The following is a 16443-nucleotide window of genomic DNA, read 5'->3' as shown; positions in this document are numbered from 1 at the left end:
ACACTTCTGCACTCCTGATACTCAATTTTTCAAATTTCCGTAAATCACTGATGCTTATTCCAACTTTGAATGAATTTCACGCAATTCGAAATATTTCACTCCTGTATCTTACGTGAAAATAACTGAGAAATTGAAGTCAGACATAAATGTGTGTGAAAGTTTCACTTTATATGCGAGTGTAAAACAAATACCTCCTCACACTTCTGCACTCCTGATACTCAATTTTTCAAATTTCCGTAAATCACTGATGCTTATTCCAACTTTGAATGAATTTCACGCAATTCGAAATATTTCACTCCTGTATCTTACGTGAAAATAACTGAGAAATTGAAGTCAGACATAAATGTGTGTGAAAGTTTCACTTTCATATGCGAGTGTAAAACAAATACCTCCTCACACTTCTGCACTCCTGATACTCAATTTTTCAAATTTCCGTAAATCACTGATGCTTATTCCAACTTTGAATGAATTTCACGCAATTCGAAATATTTCACTCCTGTATCTTACGTGAAAATAACTGAAAAATTGAAGTCAGACATAAATGTGTGTGAAAGTTTCACTTTCATATGCGAGTGTAAAACAAATACCTCCTCACACTTCTGCACTCCTGATACTCAATTTTTCAAATTTCCGTAAATCACTGATGCTTATTCCAACTTTGAATGAATTTCACGCAATTCGAAATATTTCACTCCTGTATCTTACGTGAAAATAACTGAGAAATTGAAGTCAGACATAAATGTGTGTGAAAGTTTCACTTTCATATGCGAGTGTAAAACAAATACCTCCTCACACTTCTGCACTCCTGATACTCAATTTTTCAAATTTCCGTAAATCACTGATGCTTATTCCAACTTTGAATGAATTTCACGCAATTCGAAATATTTCACTCCTGTATCTTACGTGAAAATAACTGAAAAATTGAAGTCAGACATAAATGTGTGTGAAAGTTTCACTTTTATATGAGAGTGTAAAACAAATACCTCCTCACACTTCTGCACTCCTGATACTCAATTTTTCAAATTTCCGTAAATCACTGATGCTTATTCCAACTTTGAATGAATTTCACGCAATTCGAAATATTTCACTCCTGTATCTTACGTGAAAATAACTGAGAAATTGAAGTCAGACATAAATGTGTGTGAAAGTTTCACTTTTATATGCGAGTGTAAAACAAATACCTCCTCACACTTCTGCACTCCTGATACTCAATTTTTCAAATTTCCGTAAATCACTGATGCTTATTCCAACTTTGAATGAATTTCACGCAATTCGAAATATTTCACTCCTGTATCTTACGTGAAAATAACTGAGAAATTGAAGTCAGACATAAATGTGTGTGAAAGTTTCACTTTCATATGCGAGTGTAAAACAAATACCTCCTCACACTTCTGCACTCCTGATACTCAATTTTTCAAATTTCCGTAAATCACTGATGCTTATTCCAACTTTGAATGAATTTCACGCAATTCGAAATATTTCACTCCTGTATCTTACGTGAAAATAACTGAAAAATTGAAGTCAGACATAAATGTGTGTGAAAGTTTCACTTTTATATGAGAGTGTAAAACAAATACCTCCTCACACTTCTGCACTCCTGATACTCAATTTTTCAAATTTCCGTAAATCACTGATGCTTATTCCAACTTTGAATGAATTTCACGCAATTCGAAATATTTCACTCCTGTATCTTACGTGAAAATAACTGAAAAATTGAAGTCAGACATAAATGTGTGTGAAAGTTTCACTTTCATATGAGAGTGTAAAACAAATACCTCCTCACACTTCTGCACTCCTGATACTCAATTTTTCAAATTTCCGTAAATCACTGATGCTTATTCCAACTTTGAATGAATTTCACGCAATTCGAAATATTTCACTCCTGTATCTTACGTGAAAATAACTGAGAAATTGAAGTCAGACATAAATGTGTGTGAAAGTTTCACTTTCATATGCGAGTGTAAAACAAATACCTCCTCACACTTCTGCACTCCTGATACTCAATTTTTCAAATTTCCGTAAATCACTGATGCTTATTCCAACTTTGAATGAATTTCACGCAATTCGAAATATTTCACTCCTGTATCTTACGTGAAAATAACTGAAAAATTCAGTCAGGCATAAATGTTGTTATATGTTTCACTTTCATATGAGAGTGTAAAACAAATACCTCCTCACACTTCTGCACTCCTGATACTCAATTTTTCAAATTTCCGTAAATCATTGCTGGATCTGGTTATTAAAACTTTGAATGAATTTCACGCAATTCGAAATATTTCACTCCTGTATCTTACGTGAAAATAACTGAAAAATTGCAGTCAGGCCTAAATGTGTGTTATATGTTGCACTTTTATATGACAGTGTAAAACAAATACCTCCTCACACTTCTGCACTCCTGATACTCAATTTTTCAAATTTCCGTAAATCATTGCTGGATCTGGTTATTAAAACTTTGAATGAATTTCACGCAATTCGAAATATTTCACTCCTGTATCTTACGTGAAAATAACTGAAAAATTGCAGTCAGGCCTAAATGTTGTTATATGTTGCACTTTTATATGACAATGTAAAACAAATACCTCCTCACACTTCTGCACTCCTGATACTCAATTTTTCAAATTTCCGTAAATCATTGATGCTTATTCCAACTTTGAATGAATTTCACGCAATTCGAAATATTTCACTCCTGTATCTTACGTGAAAATAACTGAAAAATTGAAGTCAGACATAAATGTGTGTGAAAGTTTCACTTTCATATGCGAGTGTAAAACAAATACCTCCTCACACTTCTGCACTCCTGATACTCAATTTTTCAAATTTCCGTAAATCACTGCTGGATCTGATTATTCCAACTTTGAATGAATTTCACGCAATTCGAAATATTTCACTCCTGTATCTTACGTGAAAATAACTGAAAAATTGAAGTCAGACATAAATGTGTGTGAAAGTTTCACTTTCATATGCGAGTGTAAAACAAATACCTCCTCACACTTCTGCACTCCTGATACTCAATTTTTCAAATTTCCGTAAATCACTGATGCTTATTCCAACTTTGAATGAATTTCACGCAATTCGAAATATTTCACTCCTGTATCTTACGTGAAAATAACTGAGAAATTGAAGTCAGACATAAATGTGTGTGAAAGTTTCACTTTCATATGCGAGTGTAAAACAAATACCTCCTCACACTTCTGCACTCCTGATACTCAATTTTTCAAATTTCCGTAAATCACTGATGCTTATTCCAACTTTGAATGAATTTCACGCAATTCGAAATATTTCACTCCTGTATCTTACGTGAAAATAACTGAAAAATTGAAGTCAGACATAAATGTGTGTGAAAGTTTCACTTTTATATGAGAGTGTAAAACAAATACCTCCTCACACTTCTGCACTCCTGATACTCAATTTTTCAAATTTCCGTAAATCACTGATGCTTATTCCAACTTTGAATGAATTTCACGCAATTCGAAATATTTCACTCCTGTATCTTACGTGAAAATAACTGAGAAATTGAAGTCAGACATAAATGTGTGTGAAAGTTTCACTTTCATATGCGAGTGTAAAACAAATACCTCCTCACACTTCTGCACTCCTGATACTCAATTTTTCAAATTTCCGTAAATCACTGATGCTTATTCCAACTTTGAATGAATTTCACGCAATTCGAAATATTTCACTCTTGTATCTTACGTGAAAATAACTGAGAAATTGAAGTCAGACATAAATGTGTGTGAAAGTTTCACTTTCATATGCGAGTGTAAAACAAATACCTCCTCACACTTCTGCACTCCTGATACTCAATTTTTCAAATTTCCGTAAATCACTGATGCTTATTCCAACTTTGAATGAATTTCACGCAATTCGAAATATTTCACTCCTGTATCTTACGTGAAAATAACTGAAAAATTGAAGTCAGACATAAATGTGTGTGAAAGTTTCACTTTTATATGAGAGTGTAAAACAAATACCTCCTCACACTTCTGCACTCCTGATACTCAATTTTTCAAATTTCCGTAAATCACTGATGCTTATTCCAACTTTGAATGAATTTCACGCAATTCGAAATATTTCACTCCTGTATCTTACGTGAAAATAACTGAAAAATTGAAGTCAGACATAAATGTGTGTGAAAGTTTCACTTTTATATGAGAGTGTAAAACAAATACCTCCTCACACTTCTGCACTCCTGATACTCAATTTTTCAAATTTCCGTAAATCACTGATGCTTATTCCAACTTTGAATGAATTTCACGCAATTCGAAATATTTCACTCCTGTATCTTACGTGAAAATAACTGAAAAATTCAGTCAGGCCTAAATGTTGTTATATGTTGCACTTTCATATGAGAGTGTAAAACAAATACCTCCTCACACTTCTGCACTCCTGATACTCAATTTTTCAAATTTCCGTAAATCATTGCTGGATCTGGTTATTAAAACTTTGAATGAATTTCACGCAATTCGAAATATTTCACTCCTGTATCTTACGTGAAAATAACTGAAAAATTGCAGTCAGGCCTAAATGTTGTTATAAGTTGCACTTTTATATGACAGTGTAAAACAAATACCTCCTCACACTTCTGCACTCCTGATACTCAATTTTTCAAATTTCCGTAAATCATTGCTGGATCTGGTTATTAAAACTTTGAATGAATTTCACGCAATTCGAAATATTTCACTCCTGTATCTTACGTGAAAATAACTGAAAAATTGCAGTCAGGCCTAAATGTTGTTAATGTTTCACTTTTATATGCAATGTAAAACAAATACCTCCTCACACTTCTGCACTCCTGATACTCAATTTTTCAAATTTCCGTAAATCATTGATGCTTATTCCAACTTTGAATGAATTTCACGCAATTCGAAATATTTCACTCCTGTATCTTACGTGAAAATAACTGAGAAATTGAAGTCAGACATAAATGTGTGTGAAAGTTTCACTTTCATATGCGAGTGTAAAACAAATACCTCCTCACACTTCTGCACTCCTGATACTCAATTTTTCAAATTTCCGTAAATCACTGCTGGATCTGATTATTCCAACTTTGAATGAATTTCACGCAATTCGAAATATTTCACTCCTGTATCTTACGTGAAAATAACTGAAAAATTGAAGTCAGACATAAATGTGTGTGAAAGTTTCACTTTCATATGCGAGTGTAAAACAAATACCTCCTCACACTTCTGCACTCCTGATACTCAATTTTTCAAATTTCCGTAAATCATTGATTCTTATTCCAACTTTGAATGAATTTCACGCAATTCGAAATATTTCACTCCTGTATCTTACGTGAAAATAACTGAGAAATTGAAGTCAGACATAAATGTGTGTGAAAGTTTCACTTTCATATGCGAGTGTAAAACAAATACCTCCTCACACTTCTGCACTCCTGATACTCAATTTTTCAAATTTCCGTAAATCACTGATGCTTATTCCAACTTTGAATGAATTTCACGCAATTCGAAATATTTCACTCCTGTATCTTACGTGAAAATAACTGAAAAATTGAAGTCAGACATAAATGTGTGTGAAAGTTTCACTTTTATATGAGAGTGTAAAACAAATACCTCCTCACACTTCTGCACTCCTGATACTCAATTTTTCAAATTTCCGTAAATCACTGATGCTTATTCCAACTTTGAATGAATTTCACGCAATTCGAAATATTTCACTCCTGTATCTTACGTGAAAATAACTGAGAAATTGAAGTCAGACATAAATGTATGTGAAAGTTTCACTTTCATATGCGAGTGTAAAACAAATACCTCCTCACACTTCTGCACTCCTGATACTCAATTTTTCAAATTTCCGTAAATCACTGATGCTTATTCCAACTTTGAATGAATTTCACGCAATTCGAAATATTTCACTCTTGTATCTTACGTGAAAATAACTGAAAAATTGAAGTCAGACATAAATGTGTGTGAAAGTTTCACTTTTATATGAGAGTGTAAAACAAATACCTCCTCACACTTCTGCACTCCTGATACTCAATTTTTCAAATTTCCGTAAATCACTGATGCTTATTCCAACTTTGAATGAATTTCACGCAATTCGAAATATTTCACTCCTGTATCTTACGTGAAAATAACTGAGAAATTGAAGTCAGACATAAATGTGTGTGAAAGTTTCACTTTTATATGAGAGTGTAAAACAAATACCTCCTCACACTTCTGCACTCCTGATACTCAATTTTTCAAATTTCCGTAAATCACTGATGCTTATTCCAACTTTGAATGAATTTCACGCAATTCGAAATATTTCACTCCTGTATCTTACGTGAAAATAACTGAGAAATTGAAGTCAGACATAAATGTGTGTGAAAGTTTCACTTTTATATGAGAGTGTAAAACAAATACCTCCTCACACTTCTGCACTCCTGATACTCAATTTTTCAAATTTCCGTAAATCACTGATGCTTATTCCAACTTTGAATGAATTTCACGAAATTCGAAATATTTCACTCCTGTATCTTACGTGAAAATAACTGAAAAATATCAGTCAGGCCTGAATGTTGTTATATGTTGCACTTTCATATGAGAGTGTAAAACAAATACCTCCTCACACTTCTGCACTCCTGATACTCAATTTTTCAAATTTCCGTAAATCATTGCTGGATCTGGTTATTAAAACTTTGAATGAATTTCACGCATTCGAAATATTTCACTCCTGTATCTTACGTGAAAATAACTGAAAAATTGCAGTCAGGCCTAAATGTTGTTATATGTTGCACTTTTATATGACAGTGTAAAACAAATACCTCCTCACACTTCTGCACTCCTGATACTCAATTTTTCAAATTTCCGTAAATCATTGCTGGATCTGGTTATTAAAACTTTGAATGAATTTCACGCAATTCGAAATATTTCACTCCTGTATCTTACGTGAAAATAACTGAAAAATTGCAGTCAGGCCTAAATGTTGTTATATGTTGCACTTTTATATGACAATGTAAAACAAATACCTCCTCACACTTCTGCACTCCTGATACTCAATTTTTCAAATTTCCGTAAATCATTGATGCTTATTCCAACTTTGAATGAATTTCACGCATTTCGAAATATTTCACTCCTGTATCTTACGTGAAAATAACTGAGAAATTGAAGTCAGACATAAATGTGTGTGAAAGTTTCACTTTCATATGCGAGTGTAAAACAAATACCTCCTCACACTTCTGCACTCCTGATACTCAATTTTTCAAATTTCCGTAAATCACTGCTGGATCTGATTATTCCAACTTTGAATGAATTTCACGCAATTCGAATTATTTCACTCCTGTATCTTACGTGAAAATAACTGAAAAATTGAAGTCAGACATAAATGTGTGTGAAAGTTTCACTTTCATATGCGAGTGTAAAACAAATACCTCCTCACACTTCTGCACTCCTGATACTCAATTTTTCAAATTTCCGTAAATCATTGATTCTTATTCCAACTTTGAATGAATTTCACGCAATTCGAAATATTTCACTCCTGTATCTTACGTGAAAATAACTGAGAAATTGAAGTCAGACATAAATGTGTGTGAAAGTTTCACTTTCATATGCGAGTGTAAAACAAATACCTCCTCACACTTCTGCACTCCTGATACTCAATTTTTCAAATTTCCGTAAATCACTGATGCTTATTCCAACTTTGAATGAATTTCACGCATTTCGAAATATTTCACTCCTGTATCTTACGTGAAAATAACTGAGAAATTGAAGTCAGACATAAATGTGTGTGAAAGTTTCACTTTTATATGAGAGTGTAAAACAAATACCTCCTCACACTTCTGCACTCCTGATACTCATTTTTCAAATTTCCGTAAATCACTGATGCTTATTCCAACTTTGAATGAATTTCACGCAATTCGAAATATTTCACTCCTGTATCTTACGTGAAAATAACTGAAAAATTGCAGTCAGGCCTAAATGTTGTTATATGTTGCACTTTTATATGACAGTGTAAAACAAATACCTCCTCACACTTCTGCACTCCTGATACTCAATTTTTCAAATTTCCGTAAATCATTGCTGGATCTGGTTATTCGAACTTGGAATAAATTTCACGAAATTCGAAATATTTCACTCCTGTATCTTACGTGAAAATAACTGAAAAATATCAGTCAGGCCTGAATGTTGTTATATGTTGCACTTTCATATGAGAGTGTAAAACAAATACCTCCTCACACTTCTGCACTCCTGATACTCAATTTTTCAAATTTCCGTAAATCATTGCTGGATCTGGTTATTAAAACTTTGAATGAATTCCACGCATTTCGAAATATTTCACTCCTGTATCTGACGTGAAAATAACTGAAAAATTGCAGTCAGGCCTAAATGTTGTTATATGTTGCACTTTTATATGACAGTGTAAAACAAATACCTCCTCACACTTCTGCACTCCTGATACTCAATTTTTCAAATTTCCGTAAATCATTGCTGGATCTGGTTATTAAAACTTTGAATGAATTTCACGCAATTCGAAATATTTCACTCCTGTATCTTACGTGAAAATAACTGAAAAATTGCAGTCAGGCCTAAATGTTGTTATATGTTGCACTTTTATATGACAATGTAAAACAAATACCTCCTCACACTTCTGCACTCCTGATACTCAATTTTTCAAATTTCCGTAAATCACTGCTGGATCTGGTGATTCCAACTTTGAATGAATTTCACGCAATTCGAAATATTTCACTCCTGTATCTTACGTGAAAATAACTGAAAAATTGCAGTCAGGCCTAAATGTTGTTATATGTTGCACTTTCATATGACAGTGTAAAACGAATACCTCCTCACGCTTCTGCACTCCTGATACTCAATTTTTCAAATTTCCGTAAATCATTGATGCTTATTCCAACTTTGAATGAATTTCACGCATTTCGAAATATTTCACTCCTGTATCTTACGTGAAAATAACTGAGAAATTGAAGTCAGACATAAATGTGTGTGAAAGTTTCACTTTTATATGAGAGTGTAAAACAAATACCTCCTCACACTTCTGCACTCCTGATACTCAATTTTTCAAATTTCCGTAAATCACTGATGCTTATTCCAACTTTGAATGAATTTCACGCAATTCGAAATATTTCACTCCTGTATCTTACGTGAAAATAACTGAGAAATTGAAGTCAGACATAAATGAGTGTGAAAGTTTCACTTTCATATGCGAGTGTAAAACAAATACCTCCTCACACTTCTGCACTCCTGATACTCAATTTTTCAAATTTCCGTAAATCACTGCTGGATCTGATTATTCCAACTTTGAATGAATTTCACGCAATTCGAATTATTTCACTCCTGTATCTTACGTGAAAATAACTGAAAAATTGAAGTCAGACATAAATGTGTGTGAAAGTTTCACTTTCATATGCGATTGTAAAACAAATACCTCCTCACACTTCTGCACTCCTGATACTCAATTTTTCAAATTTCCGTAAATCATTGCTGGATCTGGTTATTCGAACTTGGAATGAATTTCACGAAATTCGAAATATTTCACTCCTGTATCTTACGTGAAAATAACTGAGAAATTGAAGTCAGACATAAATGTGTGTGAAAGTTTCACTTTCATGTGCGATTGTAAAACAAATACCTCCTCACACTTCTGCACTCCTGATACTCAATTTTTCAAATTTCCGTAAATCATTGATGCTCATTCCAACTTTGAATGAATTTCACGCAATTCGAAATATTTCACTCCTGTATCTTAGGTGAAAATAACTGAGAAATTGAAGTCAGACATAAATGTGTGTGAAAGTTTCACTTTCATATGCGAGTGTAAAACAAATACCTCCTCACACTTCTGCACTCCTGATACTCAATTTTTCAAATTTCCGTAAATCATTGATTCTTATTCCAACTTTGAATGAATTTCACGCATTTCGAAATATTTCACTCCTGTATCTTACGTGAAAATAACTGAGAAATTGAAGTCAGACATAAATGTGTGTGAAAGTTTCACTTGTATATGAGAGTGTAAAACAAATACCTCCTCACACTTCTGCACTCCTGATACTCAATTTTTCAAATTTCCGTAAATCATTGATGCTTATTCCAACTTTGAATGAATTTCACGCATTTCGAAATATTTCACTCCTGTATCTTACGTGAAAATAACTGAGAAATTGAAGTCAGACATAAATGTGTGTGAAAGTTTCACTTTTATATGAGAGTGTAAAACAAATACCTCCTCACACTTCTGCACTCCTGATACTCATTTTTTCAAATTTCCGTAAATCACTGATGCTTATTCCAACTTTGAATGAATTTCACGCAATTCGAAATATTTCACTCCTGTATCTTACGTGAAAATAACTGAGAAATTGAAGTCAGACATAAATGTGTGTGAAAGTTTCACTTTCATATGCGAGTGTAAAACAAATACCTCCTCACACTTCTGCACTCCTGATACTCAATTTTTCAAATTTCCGTAAATCATTGCTGGATCTGGTTATTCGAACTTGGAATGAATTTCACGAAATTCGAAATATTTCACTCCTGTATCTTACGTGAAAATAACTGAAAAATATCAGTCAGGCCTGAATGTTGTTATATGTTGCACTTTCATATGAGAGTGTAAAACAAATACCTCCTCACACTTCTGCACTCCTGATACTCAATTTTTCAAATTTCCGTAAATCACTGCTGGATCTGGTGATTCCAACTTTGAATGAATTTCACGCAATTCGAAATATTTCACTCCTGTATCTTACGTGAAAATAACTGAAAAATTGCAGTCAGGCCTAAATGTTGTTATATGTTGCACTTTTATATGACAGTGTAAAACAAATACCTCCTCACACTTCTGCACTCCTGATACTCAATTTTTCAAATTTCCGTAAATCATTGATGCTTATTCCAACTTTGAATGAATTTCACGCATTTCGAAATATTTCACTCCTGTATCTTACGTGAAAATAACTGAGAAATTGAAGTCAGACATGAATGTGTGTGAAAGTTTCACTTTTATATGAGAGTGTAAAACAAATACCTCCTCACACTTCTGCACTCCTGATACTCAATTTTTCAAATTTCCGTAAATCACTGATGCTTATTCCAACTTTGAATGAATTTCACGCAATTCGAAATATTTCACTCCTGTATCTTACGTGAAAATAACTGAGAAATTGAAGTCAGACATAAATGTGTGTGAAAGTTTCACTTTTATATGAGAGTGTAAAACAAATACCTCCTCACACTTCTGCACTCCTGATACTCGATTTTTCAAATTTCCGTAAATCACTGATGCTTATTCCAACTTTGAATGAATTTCACGCAATTCGAAATATTTCACTCCTGTATCTTACGTGAAAATAACTGAGAAATTGAAGTCAGACATGAATGTGTGTGAAAGTTTCACTTTTATATGAGAGTGTAAAACAAATACCTCCTCACACTTCTGCACTCCTGATACTCAATTTTTCAAATTTCCGTAAATCACTGATGCTTATTCCAACTTTGAATGAATTTCACGCAATTCGAAATATTTCACTCCTGTATCTTACGTGAAAATAACTGAGAAATTGAAGTCAGACATAAATGTGTGTGAAAGTTTCACTTTTATTTGAGAGTGTAAAACAAATACCTCCTCACACTTCTGCACTCCTGATACTCGATTTTTCAAATTTCCGTAAATCACTGATGCTTATTCCAACTTTGAATGAATTTCACGCAATTCGAAATATTTCACTCCTGTATCTTACGTGAAAATAACTGAGAAATTGAAGTCAGACATGAATGTGTGTGAAAGTTTCACTTTTATATGAGAGTGTAAAACAAATACCTCCTCACACTTCTGCACTCCTGATACTCAATTTTTCAAATTTCCGTAAATCACTGATGCTTATTCCAACTTTGAATGAATTTCACGCAATTCGAAATATTTCACTCCTGTATCTTACGTGAAAATAACTGAGAAATTGAAGTCAGACATAAATGTGTGTGAAAGTTTCACTTTTATATGAGAGTGTAAAACAAATACCTCCTCACACTTCTGCACTCCTGATACTCAATTTTTCAAATTTCCGTAAATCACTGCTGGATCTGGTGATTCCAACTTTGAATGAATTTCACGAAATTCGAAATATTTCACTCCTGTATCTTACGTGAAAATAACTGAAAAATATCAGTCAGGCCTGAATGTTGTTATATGTTGCATTTCTATATGAGAGTGTAAAACAAATACCTCCTCACACTTCTGCACTCCTGATACTCAATTTTTCAAATTTCCGTAAATCATTGCTGGATCTGGTTATTAAAACTTTGAATGAATTTCACGCAATTCGAAATATTTCACTCCTGTATCTGACGTGAAAATAACTGATAAATTGCAGTCAGGCCTAAATGTTGTTATATGTTGCACTTTCATATGAGAGTGTAAAACAAATACCTCCTCACACTTCTGCACTCCTGATACTCAATTTTTCAAAATTCCGTAAATCATTGCTGGATCTGGTTATTAAAACTTTGAATGAATTTCACGCAATTCGAAATATTTCACTCCTGTATCTGACGTGAAAATAACTGAAAAATATCAGTCAGGCCTGAATGTTGTTATATGTTGCACTTTCATATGAGAGTGTAAAACAAATACCTCCTCACACTTCTGCACTCCTGATACTCAATTTTTCAAATTTCCGTAAATCATTGCTGGATCTGGTTATTAAAACTTTGAATGAATTTCACGCAATTCGAAATATTTCACTCCTGTATCTGACGTGAAAATAACTGATAAATTGCAGTCAGGCCTAAATGTTGTTATATGTTGCACTTTCATATGAGAGTGTAAAACAAATACCTCCTCACACTTCTGCACTCCTGATACTCAATTTTTCAAATTTCCGTAAATCACTGCTGGATCTGGTGATTCCAACTTTGAATGAATTTCACGAAATTCGAAATATTTCACTCCTGTATCTTATGTGAAAATAACTGAAAAATATCAGTCAGGCCTGAATGTTGTTATATGTTGCACTTTCATATGAGAGTGTAAAACAAATACCTCCTCACACTTCTGCACTCCTGATACTCAATTTTTCAAATTTCCGTAAATCATTGCTGGATCTGGTTATTAAAACTTTGAATGAATTTCACGCAATTCGAAATATTTCACTCCTGTATCTGACGTGAAAATAACTGAAAAATTGCAGTCAGGCCTAAATGTTGTTATATGTTGCACTTTCATATGAGAGTGTAAAACAAATACCTCCTCACACTTCTGCACTCCTGATACTCAATTTTTCAAATTTCCGTAAATCATTGCTGGATCTGGTTATTCGAACTTGGAATGAATTTCACGAAATTCGAAATATTTCACTCCTGTATCTTACGTGAAAATAACTGAAAAATATCAGTCAGGCCTGAATGTTGTTATATGTTGCACTTTCATATGAGAGTGTAAAACAAATACCTCCTCACACTTCTGCACTCCTGATACTCAATTTTTCAAATTTCCGTAAATCATTGCTGGATCTGGTTATTAAAACTTTGAATGAATTTCACGCAATTCGAAATATTTCACTCCTGTATCTGACGTGAAAATAACTGATAAATTGCAGTCAGGCCTGAATGTTGTTATATGTTGCACTTTTATACGAGAGCGTAAAACAAATACCTCCTCACACTTCTGCACTCCTGATACTCAATTTTTCAAATTTCCGTAAAACATTGCTGGATCTGGTCATTCCAACTTTGAATGAATTTCACGCAATTCGAAATATTTCACTCCTGTACCTTACGTGAAAATAACTGAAAAATAACAGTCAGGCCTAAATGTTGGTATATGTTGCACTTTTATATGAGAGTGTAAAACAAATACCTCCTCACACTTCTGCACTCCTGATACTCAATTTTTCAAATTTCCGTAAAACATTGCTGGATCTGGTTATTCCAACTTTGAATGAATTTCACGCAGTTCGAAATATTTCACTCCTGTACCTTACGTGAAAATAACTGAAAAATAACAGTCAGGCCTAAATGTTGGTATATGTTGCACTTTTATATGAGAGTGTAAAACAAATACCTCCTCACACTTCTGCACTCCTGATACTCAATTTTTCAAATTTCCGTAAAACATTGCTGGATCTGGTTATTCCAACTTTGAATGAATTTCACGCAATTCGAAATATTTCACTCCTGTATCTGACGTGAAAATAACTGAAAAAGTGCATAACGGGCCAACTCAGGAAGTTGAAATTTGGGATAATGAAATCAATGCATGAATACTTTATTTTGAAGTGAAATTCACAGATGAAACTTTCAAGATGATTTGATAAGTAGAAATGGGGGTCTTGTGACACATCATTTTGAAGCTCCTGACGAATACTTCACAACCCTAGAATATGAAGGCACTATCTTCGTCTAATATAAAATGGCGGAATATTTAATAATTTCCTGAAGACAAACACATTAATATCGATATTTCTAGAAATATTCCTTTTTATCTGCCATATAGCTACCCGATAAGTTTTGTTAGGTTATTTTTTGTTTATAAAAACGACAAATAGTGTCAGTACGACAATGAACATCATTGTTCACTTAAACTATACTCATTTAGTTTTTGATTTTACTAATAGAAAGGTACCACGTTAACAATCTCTAAAATGGTCAATTTTCTCGTCCATTGGAAGAAAAAATTGAGGCGATTTTTATTCATGGTGCGACGCGTAACTTTCACGAGACCGAAAGGATTTTCAATGAATGTTTTCCGAATCGTCTTATCTGTAGAAAATATTTGAGGGGACTTGTATCCAAATTCACAACCGGTGTAGTGTACATAACAAAAAGCCTCCAGGGTCATCTATCCATTTCGGAAGAACAGCAAGTGTAGATAATTGGTGAGATGGTAGTAAATCCTGAACAGTTTGTGAGGGGTCTCTTTCCACTGCGTGGAGACTTTTGAAGAGGAATAGGTATCATCTATACAAAATTAAAATGAAACACCGATTAATTGAAAATGACCCTGATCGAAGAACAGAATTCTGCGAAATCATGACGGAAACCATTGCAAGGCATCCTACCTATCTCCACAATATTTGTTTTTGCGAAGAATGTACATTTTTTAAACGGCAATGTTCACAGATAAAATTGTCGTTATAAGACCAACCCTCACGTTTTCCAGGAAACACATACCCGATATCCAGAAAAAATTAACGTTTGGACAGGAATATTGTGAAACCATATTGTAGGACCTCTATTTATTGATCAAAATTCAACAGAGGAACTGTATTTGAATATGCTGAAAATTACTGTTGACCCTCTCATCATTGAAATGGTCGAAGGGAATGTTAATGAATTTGATATGGATATTGTATTCCAACAAGATGGAGCACCACCACATTCTCCAGACACGTAAGAAACTATTTAGATATTACTTTTCCAGTTCGTTGGATTTGCCATCGAGGTCCTACAGAATGGCCAGCCCGCTCACCAGATTTGATTCTTTTGGACTTTTTAACGGGGCTATTTAAAGCAAAAGGTGTACGAAACTGAACCTGCTTCAATATTGGATGTATGGCAGAGAATAATAAATATTTGTAGATATATTGACGTAACTGTGTTCGAAAATGGCGTGAAACATCGGAGAGGCTGTTCATATGTCAAGAAGTTTGAAGCAACCATTTCGAGCATCTTCTGAACTGACCTCGAACGTATTACCTCATATTATGTAGTTAAATGTCAATGTATTCAGGCAATTTTTAGAAGTTCTGCCATTTTGTAATAGTTGGAGATATTGATTTCATATTACAGGGTTGTGAAGTATTCGTCAGGAGCTTCAAAATGATGTGTCACAAATTAGTGTGAAGTTACCCTCAACTTTTCATTCACAGTTCATGACGAGGGACAAGCGAACGGGGTTTAGAATGAAATTTGCGAACAGTGTTGCCAGATTGCAAATATTAAGAATTTTACCTGTATTTCGATATTATCATTTTGAAAACACGATATATTATTGAAACATGTCGAATAAATGAGTCAGCATTCTATATAAACTCATTCTATCAGCCAACTGTCCCTATATTGATACCGAAAAACATGTAAAATAAAACTATATTATTCAGGAAAAATTAATTTGTTCCAAAACAGCGTATGGGAACTGGAAAATTGGTTTCTCAGTAAAAATTTTATGACTTCTGAAAAGTATGTCATTTGAAATATCCTGCGTTGAACAATACCGAATGCCCGGGAATGACTCATCCACGAAATATCAAATTTCTCACTTATCAAAAAGAGTTTTTTAAAGGAAACTTCAGAATATATTCTTCGAAAGTAAATCAAACAGATTTGTGTAACATACGTACTTCGGCGCAAAAAAATATAGTTCCTTATATTCGGAGCTGAATTATTCAAAAAAGTCAAATTTCTCACTTCTCAAAAATAGTTTGTTGATGAAAATTTCGGAATATATTCTTCGAAAAACTATTTTTGATAAGTGAGAAATTTGACTTTATTGAGT

The sequence above is a fragment of the Leptinotarsa decemlineata genome, unplaced genomic scaffold (genome assembly GCF_025532065.1).
Source record: "Leptinotarsa decemlineata unplaced genomic scaffold, Ldec_3_MD MMD2_tig00026374_RagTag_RagTag, whole genome shotgun sequence".
NCBI classification, from domain to species: domain Eukaryota; kingdom Metazoa; phylum Arthropoda; class Insecta; order Coleoptera; family Chrysomelidae; genus Leptinotarsa; species Leptinotarsa decemlineata.
The sequence above is the reverse complement of the archived record's forward strand: the minus strand, read 5'-3'. Positions refer to the sequence as shown.